The following is an 11,692-nucleotide window of genomic DNA, read 5'->3' as shown; positions in this document are numbered from 1 at the left end:
GAGGAAATAAGCAAATCAGCAGCTGTCGTTGTCTATAAAAAACCACATACCTAGCTGGGCACTTGTTGATTGGCCTGTTATGATATGTTTTGAAAAATTTCTGAAACCAGAGTTTCGTGTGAAACTGGACATTTGATACAAATATACAACTGAAGACCAAAGTATAGTGATGGAGAGAACTACGACAGCTAGGGAATAAAGGCAGGAAGAAAATAAAGGCCTCAGACCATCTGAGGTTATTACCCACCATCACACTGGGAAGCTGACACCATTCAATCTCTTTGATGGATATTCAAAGGGAATTTCATCTGTGCCCACATTGCTTCTGCTTTTTTTTTTTTAAGTTTATTTATTTTAAGAGAGAGAGAGAGAGAGAGAGAGAGAGAGAGAGAGAGAGAGAGGCACAAGCGGGGGAGGGGCAGAGGAAGAATCCCAAAGATCCCGATAATAATATGGAGCCTGATGCGGGGCTCAAACCCATGAACGGTGAGATAATGACTTGAGGTGAAACCAAGAGTCAGATGCTTAATTGACTGAGCCACCCAGGGGCCCCTCTTCTGGTTTTTGATGGAGAATCATGGTTTTCACATTTCTTTTATACATTACTCACTTCCCAGATTTTTTTCTCCAGTGCCCTCTAAATCAATGAGATATTTGGGGAAGAAGTTTTCAAATGGTAATGGCAAATGTTAAAAAAAAAAAAAAAAAAAAAAAGACAACAGCATCAAAATGGAGTCACTTGTGCTAAGACTATATCACCAAACTGAAACTTAATACCTAACCTACTTTGCAGTTTCAACCTCCCCCAGGAATATAATTTTAACTGGTCAGTCTGGAATTTCCTGGTCTGCGGTAGTGAGGTAATTCACTTAATAGACCCCTTTCATCCCCCCAAAGAAAGATGAGTAATCCACTCTTTCTTTGTCCCCGCCCCATTCTGCCTGTAGAAGTCTCCCCTTTTGTGCAGCAGTTTGGACAAGCTGTGCCTTTCTATTTGCTATATGGGATGCTGCCTGATTCATGACTCATTGAGTAAAGCCAATTAGATCTTTAAATTTTACTCAGTTGAATTTTTTTTTAAACACATGTTAAGTTTAATTTTAAAAAGATTCCCACAGGATTTTTTACAAAGACACGTATGAGACCTCTTCATTTTGTGAAATAGGGATAAGGTGGATTAAAGACTTTTTTTTTTAAGTTTATTTTTGAGAGAGAGAGAGAGAGAGAGAGAGCGAGCACAAGCAGGGGAGGGGCAGAGAGAGAGAGAGAGGGAGACACAGAATCCGAAGCAGGCTCCAGGCGCTGATCTGTCAGCACAGCTGGGCTCAAACCCACAAACCAAGAGATCATGACCTGAGCCGAAGTTGGACATTTAACTGAGTCCACCCAGGTGCTCCAAAGATGATTTTTAATAGGGAACATTTTCTGGAAATATTAGAAAGTATGGGTGCCATTCTCCTGTGATTTTAGAGCTCTTGTGCATTTAGATTCTAAAATTTACACTGTGACAGTGCCCTTAACAATTTGCCATTCCCAGAGATAACTATTTAATGTTGATTCATTTATTTCTAACCACAGTAACAAAACCAGTTACAAAAAGATTTGGCACAGAACTCTTTGGCAGACAAAAGTCTAGTGAAATTATGAAACAATCACTTCATATTGCTAAAAAATTATAAAATGGCATTTAATCTTATGGTTGCTAAATTCACTCCTGGTTCTGTAATTTTTTGTTTGTTTGGTTTTACATTGTTTCTTTAAATTTGAGGATATTTGACATACAATGTTACATTAGTATGGCTCTGTAATTGTTGACTTGGTAACTAAGTACAGACCAGTTCCAACCACCAGAGACAGCCAAGTCTGAAGACGTCAGATGTTTGCCTTGACACAGTCTTTTCCAAAACATGTTCCAAGGCTATTAAAGGTGTTCCTCAGAAAAAAGTTTCTCCAAAGAAGTTGTTGAAACAATTGACTACACAAAATTCAACACTCTCTCTGCTGAAGCATTTCTTAAAGCCTTCACTATATTAATGTGCAATGGGAACCTCTAAGAGGAGGTTACAGTATATACTATTTGTCAAATGCATTTGATCATAGGACTTTTTTTTTCCTTTTTTGGTTTTGTTTTGTTTTTGAGGAGCATCCCATAGGACTAACATTTAACCAGAAAAGATGGATTTTACAATGTGGTTTTGAGACAGTTTATGTAAGCATTTTTGTCAGTTGCCTTCCTAGCAACATTTTCCTCTTCTCCCTTCTTGCAACCCTCAGTTTCCATTTTGAGATCCTAAGATTCTAGGGAGGCTGATTCTGCCCCTCAATCCAGGGATGAAACATATGACCTAGGCTAATCCCATTCAGTGTGTTCCATCCAACAGACTACAGTGATGGGTTCAGGGGTGGGCAGATAGCGAAACCAATCCAATCAGAATTTTCTTGGAAATTCATGTTGGGAGAATTGTGCCGGCTTTTTCCTGTTGGATGTACGAAAGTAAGCCATCACAGGAACTTTAGGCTATCATCCTGGAAATGCAGAGAGCCAGCTTTAAGACGAAGGCAAGAACAAAGAAGGCAGAGTGTACAGTGAGAAACTGGTCCTCAGGGAACGTGGAGCTTGCTAGCCCTGCCTCTGGACATCTTATGTACAACCCAATAGATTTCCTTTATTGTTAAGCCAGTTAAGTTTGGTTTTCTATTATTTGTGATGAAATTCCTACTAACTGATGAGAGTTTGCTTACCATAGTCAGACATACACTATAAAGGTTTGCAGACCCTTTTAAGAAAATAAATACCTATTTAACCATAGAAGGAAGATTGACTCCTCTCTCCCCTCCTCTTGAAGTTGACTTTCAGAGTTTCACTTTCCCTTGGGATCTGTAATTGTTTATTGTTGCTATGACAACGATGTTCCAAAAGTGTGCTGTTCTCATTTTTACGCTCCTGTATAAGTGTAAACAAACCCTCCTGCTCCAATGTCATCAAATCAGCATTTATAGAACCTACTCTGTACCAGGAAAGAAGGGTTCAAAAATATGACAGTTCTTGATTTTGAAGAAGCTCAGTCTAAGAGTTTCAAATTTTCCAAACAATTTTACTCAAAATTATGGGAAATAAATATAAAAATTGGAAGCATTATAAAAGTCTGTTTTACAAAGAAGTTTCCACAGTTGGCACAGTTGTCATTCTACTGCCTTTTTGAGATATTTTCACTGTGGCTCCAAAGAGTTGGCCCAAAGTAGCCTGCTTAGGTCCCTCACCTCCTGGCTCCTCCCTTTTCTCTCCGTGGAAGAAGCTGTCTTCATTTAATACCCAGAAGCAACTTCCTAGGTGTTTTGGTTTTATTTATTTATTTTTAGGCAAAATTCACATAATATAAAATTAATTAATTATTTTTTAAAGTTTATTTATTTTGAGAGAGAGAGAGAGAGAGAGAGAGAGAGAGAGAGAGAGAGAGTGCACTTGTGCGCATGAGCAGGGGAGGGGCAGAGAGCAAGGGAGAGACAGAGAATCCCAAACAGGTTCCTCACAGTCAGCAGAGACCCCGAGGTGGGGCTCCATCCCATAAACCAAGAGATCATGACCTTAGCCAAGATCGAGTCAGACCCTTAACTGACAAGCCACGCAGGTGCCCCTAAAACTAATCACTTACAAGTGAACAATTCAGGGGCAACTGGGTGGCTCAATCAGTTAAGCTTGACTTCCGCTCAGGTCAAGATCTCACAATTCGTGAGACTGAGCCCCGAGTAGGGCTCCTCTTCGCTGGGGGTGTAGCCTGCTTGAGATTAGCTCTCTCCCTCTCCCTCTGCCCCTACCCCATTCGTGCATATGCATTCTCTCTCATTCTCTAAAAAAAAAAAAAAAGGTAAAGTGAACAATTACATTTACACTTAGTACATTTACAGTGTTGCACAACCACATTTTATTACCCTCAAAACATTTTCATCTTCCCTCAAAAAACCCTGTGCCCATTAAGCAGTTATGTCCCTTCCCACCCTGTCCTCAGTCCCTGGCAACTACCAATTTGCTACTTTTGTGGATTTACCTATTCTGGATATTTAATATAAATGGAATCATACAATATGTGGTCTTCTGTGCCTGGCTTCTTTCACTTAGCATAATATTTTCAATGTTCGTTCATACTACAGCATATGTTAGGAGTTCATTTCCTTTTACGGCTGATTAATAGCCTGTTGTATGATACATTACAATTAATCAATTTATCAGTTGATGGACACTTGAGTTGTTTCCATTTTGGAGCTACTGTGAATACTGCTGAACATACAAATATTTCAGTCTCTATTTCCATTTCTTTGGGTGTATGCCTATGAATGGAATTTCTGGATCACATGGTAATTCTGTGATTAACTTTTTGAGGAATGACCAAAGTGTTTTCCACAATAGATGCACCAGTTACATTTAATTGCTTCACATCCTAACCAACACCTGTTAATTATATTTTGTTCATTATAGCCATGTTACTGGGTGTGAAGCAGTATTTCATTGTAGTTTTTTTTTTTTTTTGGTTTTTAAAAGTTTTTATTTTAATTCTTATATTAGTTATATCAGTTTCAAGTGTCCAATATAGTGCTTCAGGTGTACAATATAGTGATTATATTAGTTTCAGGTGTAGAGTTCAGTGATTCAACAATTCCATACATCACCCGGTGCTCATCGTGACAAGTGCACTTCTTAATCCCCATCTATTTAATTCATATCTCCACCCCTCCCCTCTTCATGTAGTTCTTTTCTTTTTTTCCACTGTAGTTCTGATTTGCATTTCCCTAATGACTAATGATGTTGAGCATCGTTTCATGTGTTTGTTGATTATTTGCATATCTGCTTTGGAGAAATATCTATAAAGTCCTTTGCCCATTTTTTTTTCTTTTTAGTGTTTATGTATTTTGAAAGAGACAGAGAACATGTGCACATGCATGCACATGAGGGAGTGGGGGAGGAGCAAAGAGGAGAGGGAAAGAGAGAATCCCAAACAGACTCTGAGCCATCAGTGCAAAGCCCAACATGGGGGTTTTAACCCATGAACCTCAAGATCATGACCAGAACTGAAATCAAGAAGAGTTGGACGCTTAACTAAAGTTGGACGTTTTAATTAAAGTGTCTTTTTGTTGTTGAGCTATAAAAGTTCTTTATATATTCTAGATTGTAGCCCTTATTAGGTATATGATTTACAAGTATTTTCTCCTGTTCTGTAAATTACCCTTTCACTTTCTTGATAACATCTTTTAGTTCCTAGGCATTTAACCCTTCATTCAGCAAAACCACCTTAACTATTTATCTTGGACTTCCCTCTTTGTTTCAAGTTTCTATCTGAAAAACACACTTCCTCCCTCATATCTGACATCAGAAGTGACCTTACCCTTCCTGGGAGACCTGCAAGAATGTAGCTTCATCCCTACAGCATAGTACTGTCTCAATATAACAAAGCATAATAATCATAACATTCATATAACAGAGAATTGCACACTTGTAGTAACAGAGAGGTACTTTTTTCTTGCAGATACTCTCAGGGAATAGCCACTTCGGCTCAGGTCATGATCTCACTGCTTGTGAGTTCAAACCCCGAGTTGGGCTCTGTGCTGCTGACAGCTCAATGCTTGGAGCCTGCCTCAGATTCTGTCTCTGTCGCTCTCTGCCCCTCCCCCACCCCCCTCTCTCTTGAAAATAAACATTAAAAAATTAGAATATAGAAAAAAATTAAAATGAGATTCATTGTGAAACACCCCTCTTGGTATATTTGTTTCTAGCTTTTTTATATTCATGGATTATTAAAATTTTGTTTAGTTTTACATAGCTGTAATTATACATTTCCTATGTGATTCTAAGTTATTCATAAATATTTTGATGGCTGTAAAACACTTCACTTTATGATTATAACATTGTTTAAAATTACTACTATTTTATTGGACATTTAACATGTCTAATTTCTTGTTATTACACATGATGTGATACATGTTTTGTAAATAAAGCTGATTTTACCATTTTGTGATTACATCCTTAAGATAAACTTCCAAAATGAAAAGTATTGGGTCAAAGGGCATGAATCTTTTATGGATATGTGTTTAGATCCAGTATTACTAATATCAACCTACCAATATTCATTTAAACGTAGGATCACTCTAGTATATTTTATTTATTTATAAATTTTTACGTTGATTTCTTTTCTTTTCTTTCTTTCTTTTTTACTTTAGAGAAAGAGTGTGAGCAGGGGAGAGGGACAGAGAGGACATTAAGCAGAATCTTAGGAGCCTAACTCAAGGCTTGATCTCATGACCCTGAAATTGAGTCAGTCGCTCAACCGACTGAGCCAACCAAGTGCCTCACACTAGTATATTTTAAAATATATTACTACAACGTGGCAAGAATAAAAACTTTAAGGTACTGAATCGAAGTTCTTAAAAAATCAATTTGTAGGGGCCCTTGGGTGGCTCAGTCAGTTAAGCGTCCAACTTCAGCTCAGGTCACGATCTCACGGTCTGGGAGTTCGAGCCTCACGTCGGGCTCTGTGCTGACAGCTCAGAGCCTGGAGCCTGCTTCCGATTCTGTGTCTCCCTCTCTCTCTGCCCCTCCCCCGTTCATGCTCTGTCTCTGTCTCAAAAAATAAATAAATGTTAAAAAAAAATCAATTTGTAGAACAAAACAGATGCCTGGTACAAACAAAAGAAAAACATCCTTACTTTTCAATGCTTTTTTTTTCTTCATTCTTTTTTACGACATTGTAAAAGTAACTAGCAATGCTTTACTATTTTAGTCTTAGAAGTGAGGACATTGTTAATCTAAGGAAATCCTAAAACCATTCACGAATAGTCAAATGAAAATGGGATAAGGCATCAAGCTTGATCAGTCAGTAGCAGATCCATAGGGCTCCTTGAGCTGGTACTGATATGGCTATTGGTGTATATAATAAAGAACAGAAACTCCTATTACCATCCAGATGCTTGACATTTAGATGATTATATAATGTTAACCATAACTTGCAGGTTTCACAATTAAGAGACTATAGTCACTGTACCTCTGCCAGCAGGTGGCAGTAGATATTGTAACTAGTCCTTGGGGTTCAAAATGTAAAATCTTTTGCCTGAGATTTTAATTTTCAACATAACTTTTTATATTTAAATAATAACAGCAGTATACTTTAGGAACCAGATGGATTCATCGTGTCATCATCTTGTCCCATCTTTATTTCTGTCATTGGTACCGACCAGGATTTTACAGTGTCAAACAATCAGTAAATGATAAGCTGCATGCACTTATGCTCATCATAGGAGACCACTGTTGTTTTTTTAAAAATAATGTTTATTCTTGAGAGAGAGAGAAAGAGAGAGAAAGCACAAGCGGGCAGAGAGAGGGAGACAGAATCTGAAGCAGATTCCAGGCTCCAAGCTGTCAGCACAGAGCTGGACGCAGGGCTCAAACCTACGATTGCTTTGGCTATTTGGGGTCTTTTCTGGTTCCATACGAGTTTTAGGATTGTTTGTTCTAGCTCTGTGAAGAATGCTGGTGTTATTTCGATTGAGATTGCTCTGGCCATCTCATTCTTATGTCCTTCAGAATTTAGTTCAAATTCTATGTCCATGAAGATCAACTGACCACCCCAATTCTCATTTATTCATTCATTCAACAAATACATAAAGAGAGCACTTATTGTGTTCAGGTAATATTAGGCATGGAAATACAACCATGACAATGGTGTAGTTCCTTTCTTCAAGAGGTTTATGGTTTGTTTTTCTTTTCTTTTTTTAAGTAGGCTCCATGCCCAATATAGGGCTTGAACTCACAACTCTGAGATCAAGAGTCACTTGCTCTGCGAACTGAGCCAGCCAGGTGCCTCAAGGGTTTTACAGTTTCTAAAGCTAAAGTTAATTACAATGCAGAAATAAATGATGTAATAAAGTGTACAATAAAAGCATATACCCGCCCCTTGCTTGTATTGGGTGTGGTGGTCAGGGAAATTTTCCCAAGTTCTCAAAGGTGTATAGAGGATTAGCTGGCAAAGTAGACAACAGCTACATAGAGAGACATAGAGCATGATTAGAAGCATGGAAGCATAATATCTGTTTTATTTTTATTTGTGAGAGCACAAGCAGGGGAGAGGGGCAGAGGGAGAGAGAGGGAGAGGGAGAGAGAGAATCCCAAGCAGGCTCCATGCTCAGTGCAGAGTCTGATGTGAGCTCCTCACAGGCCTCGATCCCATGACCCTGGGATCATGACTTGAGGCAAAATCAAGAGTTGAATGCTCAACTGACTGAATCACCCAGATGCCCCAAGAAAGCATTATAATCTGAAGACCAAAATCAAAGCAAACCAAAATTTTCAAGGATTCTAAACACTTAAGTTTTTCTAAATGCTCTCTTTCCAGATCTGCATTTAATCTAGGGAATAAGCTAGTCAAATCTGTATCTGTCACCCTAGGGGATGGACTGGAATAGAGCATGACCAGTTAGAAAGCTGTTGCAGCTCAGCAGACAAATGCCAAAAAATTTATCAGCTCCGGCAGGGCATAGAATGGAGAGGAGGGGTCACATGTAAATGTCATTATGGAGGTGAGCCAATCAGCACTGACTGGATGGGATGGGAGTAAAGAGAATAAAACATGACTGCCAAGTCTCTAGTTTAAGAAGCGAATGCAGAGTGGTAGAATAAGTGAATGGTGGTCTAGGGATCCCCATTTCTTTGGGGGTGAGGTGAACTAAGGATCATTGAAACTAAATTACTCTCTGATGATCACACATCTGAGTGTCACAGCCCAGAGTACAACGTATTCTCTGTATGTTCCTCCAGATCCACCCTTCCCTGCTGGGCTCTTTGCCATGGCTGGCTATATACTGCATCACCTGAACTTCTCTGTCACCTGGCTTCTAATTGGGTTTGGTCCAGGGGAAAGACAGAGATCAGTGTGGGAGGAAAGTGATTGACGTATGCATGTTCCCTAGCTTTTTCCATGCACAGCTCAAGTTTTATCAGAGATTGAATTTCTTTAGATCAGTGTTTCTCAAACTAGTGATGAACAATCCTTCTTAAACCACCCCACCAATGACCAACACCTTAAAAAATAAGTAACAAAAGTGAATTACTAGAAAAGTGAAATTAAAAACCAAATACATACAAAATATGATCCTCAGGTTTTCTAAAACATGACATTTGGTTAAAAAAAAATTAGTCTGTTAAATTGGTATAGAAGTTTCTAAATGCTCACTCTCAGTTTCTGTCCTTCTCTCTTCCTAGATGGTTACAAACAGTTTGTAGATGGCTGGCCCCATGTTTACAGCTATAGCTCTGATGATTTCCTGTAAAGTTTCCTCCCAGTGCTCCTTTAGCCCTAGGGTGGTAATGGCTTCTCAGGATTGTTTGTCCATAGATGCATTACCCTTGACTTTGCTCAGACTTCCTAAATAGTTCCTTCATGAAATATCCTTTTTTTTCCCCCAGCTTTATTGAAACATAACTGACATTCAGTAAAGTGCACAAATTTAAAGTGTGGAGCACGCGAATTTTGACAATGTACACTTTAAACCTATCACTATGACCAATAACCATACTCTACCTCAAAAGTTTCATTAAACATTCTTTCTTTTAAAAAAATTATCATTAAACATTCGTCTTTTTAAATTTTTATGTAAAAAATTTTTTTACTGTTTATTTATTTTTGAGACAGAGACAGAGAGTGAGTGGGGGAGAGGCAGGGAGCAAGGGAGACACAGAATCTGAAGCAGGCTCCAGGTTCTGAGCTGTCAGCACAAAGCCTGACACGGGGTTGGAACTCACAACAATGAGATCATGACCTGAGCCGGAGTCAGATGCTTGACCGACTGAGCCACCCAGGTGCCCCTAGACATTCTTTGAAAAAAAAAAAAATTTTTTTTTAATGTTTATCTACTTTTGAGAGAGAGACAGGGTGTGAATGGGGGAGGTGAAGAGAGACACACAGAATCCAAAGCAGGCTCCAGGCTCTGAGCTGTCAGCACAGAGCTGGATTCGGGGCTTGAACCCATGAACCATGAGATCATGGTTAACTGACTGAACCACCCAGGCACCCATAAACATTCATTTTTTAAAGCTCTGTGCCAAACATGGGGCTTGAACTCATGACCCCAAGATCAAGAGTCATATACTCCACCAATTAAGCCAGTCAGGCACCCCATATTACTAAATTTATTTTTATTTTAGAGAGAGAAAGATAAAGACACAGCACAAGCTGGAGAGGGACAGAGGGAGAGAGAGAGATTCTTAAGCAGGTTTCAAGCTCAGCGCAGAGCCCGATGTTGAGCTTGATCCTATGACCCTGGGATCATGACCTGAGCCGAAATCAGGAGTTGGATGCTCAACTGACAGAGCCACCCAGGTGCCCCTCATTAAACATTCTTGAATTAAACATTTTGAATGTGCCACCTCTTCCCTGTCAAAACCCTGAGTCCTGAGCCCCCAAAATTCATGTTTTAATAAAGTCCAGTCATACTCTTTATACTCTATTCTATAATTTTATAAATACTTTTAGATGATCAATTATCTAACAATTATGTTTTATTTCTGTAACTATTATTCATTCATTTAAGATCATTACCATATTTCATTTTGTAGCATATGTCTCATTGATCTCAGAAGAACACTTGGTAAACAGTTGTTTTAATGTAGAACTGTTTGATTGCAAGAAATAGAGACCCACACAAACTATTTAAATACAAGGGGATTATGGTAAGAAGCATTCATTTCAAACAAGAGCAGTGAAATGGCTGGGCCTACCTCAGCACTGGGACCTCAGCACAGGTGACCATCAATGCTTGCTCCAGTCTAATCCTTTGTGATTAATTTGACTTGGTTCTGCTCCATGAATCTGCATCCTTTTGTCTCACTACCAGCTGGTAATTTCACTCCGATATCTCATCTTTTTGAGTCAGAACTTGCTGCCAATTGAGGACTCCCTACAACCTACCTTGTGCCAGGTGACTATCCTTGTTCCAATTAGCTGAAGCTGGGAGAGCACAAACTGAGGAAGATTTAGATAGGGGTAGAATCTCTGATGCGGGGGTATAAGTGGGTCCAGGGGGAGAGGAACCTAACTAATATTTGCTCATCAACTAACATAAAGTTCTTATATAAAAGTAAGTTTTTAGTCAACTCTATTCATTCTACAGCCATCTTCATTCAAATCGCACCTAACCTTTGTATTTATGCTTTTCTTTGAAAGTGCTGAAAGAATAATCCGTAAGGCTGATGTCACTAGCTCTTAAGGGTATAGAAATCATTGAAGTTGTTAAGAGCAAGTTTAAGCTGCAAGGGCTAGTGGTTAAGTTCTAAAAAGTTAGAGAAGCTTCTCTGTGTACTTTTTAGAGCTTATAATATGCATGATGAAGCTCTAAGAGGGAAGTAGGGTATACAGAATTTCCCAAGTTATTTTTTTTATCACGGAAACCTTTTCCCACGGGCTTATTAAGGGAACATGCTTTGAGAGATTATTCATCTGCTAAATACAGTAGAGCAATTAAAAAAAAGTGCCTTATGTAAGGTTTATAGTCTACATAGTGCAGGCTCTGTACTGAAGGGTAGAACTGAGCCACGAAGTTTTGGCTGTTTGCCTATCTTTTTTTTTTTTTTTTTAACGTTTATTTATTTTTGAGACAGAGAGACACAGAGCATGAACGGGGGAGGGGCAGAGAGCGAGGGAGACACAGAACC

The sequence above is a fragment of the Prionailurus viverrinus genome, chromosome F2, assembly GCF_022837055.1.
Source record: "Prionailurus viverrinus isolate Anna chromosome F2, UM_Priviv_1.0, whole genome shotgun sequence".
NCBI lineage: Eukaryota > Metazoa > Chordata > Mammalia > Carnivora > Felidae > Prionailurus > Prionailurus viverrinus.
The sequence above is the reverse complement of the archived record's forward strand: the minus strand, read 5'-3'. Positions refer to the sequence as shown.